Below are 5,525 nucleotides of genomic sequence, written 5' to 3' on the forward strand. Positions count from 1 at the left end.
TTTTAAGTGTTGATTTAAAAAAAAAAAACAGGGTCTGGGCCGACCTCACATGGAGGGGCAAAGTATTCCAGAGCCTAGGGCCAGCCGCTGCGAAAGCTCGATGCCCTCTGGTTTTAAGCCTGGTCTTAGGCACTATCAACAACAGCTGATCAACTGACCTTAAGGATCTGCCTGGGGTGTAGCCATACTTGCCAACCCTCCCGATTTTCGCGGGAGACTCCCGATTTCATTGCCCTCTCCCGGTTTCCTCCCGTGGTCATATTTCTCCCGCATTTGTCCCGATTTTTGACAAAATCAGATTTACTCAGGACTGTTTCCACTCGGACTTTAATACAGCTATACCATTGTTTGGTTTCCATGGTAGCGCGTCTCTTTAGCAGCGCGCGCAACTGAAAGTCTAAAGAGGATGAGGCAGATAGTCACAGAAAACAGAACAAGAATCCACAACTCGAACCTCTGCTCACTCTTTTCCTGTAAAATATAGGTCCAGCCCACACCAACACACTCTCACTCCCTAAGCGTCCAGGAGCGACGTTTGGTCAGTGTCCGTGGCGTCCAGTTGTGACGCTCCTAGGCTCCTTCAGTGTCATAAAGGGACGCAAATAGCTTTCAACTGATTGCAATGTATTCCCATCTGCGGCGGGATTTGTGCTCATGGAAGCACGGCATTCGTTTGTGTCGGCTGCCCTTAAAGGCAATGTGAGCGTCCATTCCCATTGGATCACGGAGAATTGTACACCCGGAAGTAAGTATTCCCCTTACGGTACGTCCACACAGCAGCTTTTCAAAAATCTTGAAAATCTTGGAGCTGGGCGTGTCTGAAAGCTTGGGGATTTTTTGCGAGCAACGCGACCAACAACCAATCACATGAATCTCCCGCCCCCGACATACAAAGCAAACAACCCCGGGGATTTTATGCGAGCAATATATATATAAACTCCCCAAACAGGCGAAAACCTACCAGTTTCACCCACTGTCTCTGCCACCTCCCTCCATGCCTGGTTCCTCCGGTTTGTATCCCGTTAATAGTTCTGGTCATAAAGAACCGGGTGATTTGCTCAATTTCTCGTTTGGAATATGAGGAAATGAACTGCGGTCTGGTTCTCCCTGCTTACACGCGGTTTGATTGGCTAGCGCTTCTACTGTCAGATTTGCATAAACGTGATTTGATTGGGTGATGCTTCCAGCTCAGCTTCAAAAGTTGAACATTGCTCAACTTTGGAATCCTGGAAATCCTGGAAATCTTCGCTTCGCTCCCCCACAATGCAGTTTGGCGAAAAGCAAGGCAAAGTGACGTCATCTCATTCAAAGTCAATGGGCAGAGAAGCGTTGGAAGCGGTGGAAGATTCGTCTAAAGCTGCTGTGTGGACGTACCGTTACTGTCGATTGATTTTACAGTGATATCTGCACTACTCATCGACTAAAAAACACCAGATTATCCTTGTTAATTACACAACATTGATTGGTTTAAATTGTGTGCAATGCTTTTGTATTTTTCCCCTTCGATTCGGAGAAACAAATATTTTTTCAGAGTAAAGGATGGCAGAAGACACTACACTATACCCAGCTATCGTTTGGACTACACCATGTGCTCTGTTTGACAAACCCCGTTTTTTTTCACCATTCATTCCAATGGCTGGCGTCTGTCACGTGATCTTCAAATTTCTCCCTGCAGTGGATCGCCGGATCCACTGCGTCCCTTTATGACGCTGAAGGAGCCTAGGAGCGTCACAACTGGACGCCACGGACACTGACCAAACGTCGCTCCTGGACGCTTAGGGAGTGAGAGTGTGTTGCCCACACATATGCTCCATCAAGGATGGTGCTACAGGCCGCAAGGCAGAGCACTTACAACTACAATAAGTGAATTAATCTCACAGCTCCGGCGATCCCCCCCCCCCCTGGTGGTGGTTTTGAAACCAGTAGTTCGGCTATATAGGCAGGAGCCAGCCCATTTAGGGCTTTAACAAAAAATAAAAGGAGTTTAAAATCTATTCTGAACCGAATTCAGTGCAATGAAGCCAGAATTGGGGTGATATGGTCCCGCTTTTTATGGCCAGTGAGAAGACGTGCAGCTGCATTCTGAACTAGCTGGAGGCGTCTAATTGAGGCCTGATCCATACCCACATATAGAGCATTGCAGTAATCCAGTCTCGAGGTAACAAAGGCGTTAATAACCCTTTCTAGGTCTTTAAAAGATAAAAACGACTTGGTCTATAGTCAATAGTCGTATTTTGAAAAAGCAGGTCTTGACTACAGTACTAAACTGCTTATCAAATTTAAAGGCGCTGTTGAAGGTCACTCCAAGGTTCATAACAGAGGGGAAGATATTTTTATTGAGGGAGCCCAGAATATAAACCGGGGAGACTGTTGGTTGGGGTCCAAAAAAGATGACCTCGGTCTTACTCTCATTAAGGGTGAGGAAGTTTTGGCTCAGCCAGGATTTAATCTCTATTAAGCAGTCCTTCAACTGCTGTAATGAGTTGGCATTTTGATTGAGAGGCAGATAGATCTGTACATCATCAGCGTAACAATGGAAGGGGATATTATATTTTGTAAGAATTGAACCTATGGGCAGTATGTACAATAGAAAAAGGATGGGGCCCAGAATCGAGAATATATTCACTCCAATCCGAATCCAAGTGTTGTTAAGAGGAGAAAAGCTTTTATTTATTCACTATTGTTCAAAGAAAGAAGGCATCATATACCTCATATAGCACTTACATTGAACAATTTAGCTAGGGTCCTAGGAATGCGGTCCTGAAACTGCAGCCTCCGGTATTGCAGGAACATGCTACTCATCAGATTGGGAAATGGGTAAAGGGGTTATTATGTTTTAGTAAATCATTATGTTAGTTATAATCCAGGAGTTTCTGGTAATGCGACATTTTAGGTATCCTTGCCATTAAAACCATGGATGTTTAAGAAGATTAAAACCAGAGAAGGGAGATAGCACGCCCAACCGAGCAATTATTAGTGCTCGTCAAACCACTCCTGGGAAAGATGGTGTTTTTTACAAAATGTTGGAACACATGACAGATACTGTAACACTCTAGTCATTGTGTTAAGGTTGTTTAATAGGGTGTGGGATTCTGGCCAACTTCCTTCAGTGTGGAAACAAGCGATATAGTGCCCATCCTAAAGCCAGGGAAAGACCCTTCAGATCCAGCTACAGACCTATTGCCCTGACATCTCATTTATGCAAAATCATGGAAAGAATGGTTACAGAAAGGTTAACATATATCTTAGAAAGTAAAGATCTGTTGTCCCCAAATCAAAGTGGGTTCCGTAGGGGTCGGTATACAATGGATTCTATATTGTGCTAGAATCAGACATCAGGAAAGCACAGACCAACAAGGAAGTAGTGATTGCAGTCTTCTTTGATATTGAAAAGGCTTATGACATGCTCTGGAAGGAAGGACTAATCAAGTTAAAATCTTTGGGAATTGGTGATAAAGCATATAATTGGGTTATGAATGTTTTACTGGACAGGAAAATACAAGTAAGAGCAGGTGCAGAATATTCAAGTGTTTATGCTGTGGAAAATGGTACTCCGCAAGGCAGTGTATGTAGTCCGTTGCTGTTCAATATAATGATACATGACATTTTTAATCAAGTTCATCCAAGTGTGGGAAAATCTTTGCAGATGATGGGGCTTTGTGGGCAAAAGGCCGCAATGTAGCACATGTTGGAAAGAAAATACAAGCTGCAATAGTTGAAGTGGAGAAATGGATGAATAAATGGGGATTCAAACTGTCAGTGGCTAAGACGCAGGTCATTTGTTTTACAAAACGGCATACAATTGCTCCTATATCGTTATAATTGTATGAGCAACCTCTTGAACAGGTTAATACAATAAGATTTCTTGGTGTTTGGTTTGACGGAAAGCTAACATGGAGCAATCATATAGGGAAAGTTCAAAACAAATGTAAAAAGGACAACAATGTACTTCGGCGGGACAGGAGTGGGGAGCGAGTAGGTCATCACTTCTGAATATATATTGGGCACTCATGAGACCTGTATTAGATTATGGGTGTATAGCATTCATGTCAGCAGCAGAATCAAACCTTAAAAAACTGGATATCCTACAAGCTCAGGCACTGAGAAGTTGTAGTGGAGCTTTTAAAACATCTCCAGTATCAGCAATACAGGTGGAAATGGGAGAAATGCCTTTAAGGATAAGAAGAGTGAAGTTAATGTTGGCATACTGGGTAAACCTTCAGGGGCATTGTGATTGTCATCCTGCAAAAAGTATTTTTGAAAGACTGCTGGGAGCACAATGAGTCACATTTAACAAGTTTTGGATGGATTGGCGATGTTAAAGCAGCAAGTAGGTTTGAATAAAATACAGTATTGCTCCACAGTTCCAATCTCGTCCATTCCACCCTGGTTATTCCCATTGCCAAGGGTAGACCTTAATATACAAAAAGAGTTGAAGGAAAATAAAGAACTGCTACCAGTAGGCGCATAGTCCAGAATTATTTTGCTAGATATCAGTCAGACTCAACAATCATATTTACAGATGGTTCCAAAGATCCAGAGACAGGGCGTGCAGGGGCAGCAGTTTATATCCCAGTGAGTAATACATATATAAAGAAAAGGGTAACAGACCATGTGTCAGTATACACCACAGAGTTGGCATTGGTGTTGTCATTGAAATGGATAGAGAGAAAGAAATACATAATAGTGTAATTGCATCTGACAGCTTTTCAGCATTATCGAGTATACGATCAGGTAGATCTTCATTTAGAATGGACATAATAAATGAAATATTTCTAATTTTATATAAAATTCAAATCAAAGGCATAGCAACTCGTTTCATCTGGGTTCCTGTTCATGTTGGTGTGGAGGGTAATGAACAGGTGGATATTCTGGCCAAACAAACACTCAGAATGATGAACATAGACATAGAAGTTCCACTTGGCAAAGCGGAGGTTAAAACATTTATACAGAAATATGCACAAACAACATGGCAAGAACATTGGAACCTTAGTGATACAGGAAGACATTTTTATAAAATGCAAAGGTATGTGGGGGATGGAAGGAAGGTGGGGTTTAAAAGAAGGGAGGAAAATGTGATTTCTCGGATGAGAATAGGTCATACAGGTCTCAATCATACATTAAGTATAATAGGAAAGCATCCAACCGGAAAGTGTATACACTGTAGCCAGCCAGAAACTGTTGAGCATGTTTTACTGCTTTGCAGGAAATATAGTTGGCTACTCAGAAAAATGTGCTTTTCCAGTCCCTGAAGAAAGCAACATTCCATGACTTATCGCTATCAGGGCTGTTAGGGGAAAAATCAGGCAATAATGTATTGTGAGATTATTAAGTTTCTAAGAGAAATGTATACATTTAAAATAATCTAGAGTTTTGATTCTTTATTTCATTTATTTTGTTTATTGTTTTCTGCATAGTCTCTCGTTCACACTCCAGTCCAGTTGGTCACGGTAATGCACCTACAAGTTGGTTTGCCAACCGCCAATAAACACTAAAGAAGAAGAAGAAGAAGAAGCACGCCCAAC

The sequence above is a fragment of the Pseudochaenichthys georgianus genome, chromosome 3 (assembly GCF_902827115.2).
Source record: "Pseudochaenichthys georgianus chromosome 3, fPseGeo1.2, whole genome shotgun sequence".
NCBI classification, from domain to species: Eukaryota; Metazoa; Chordata; class Actinopteri; order Perciformes; family Channichthyidae; genus Pseudochaenichthys; species Pseudochaenichthys georgianus.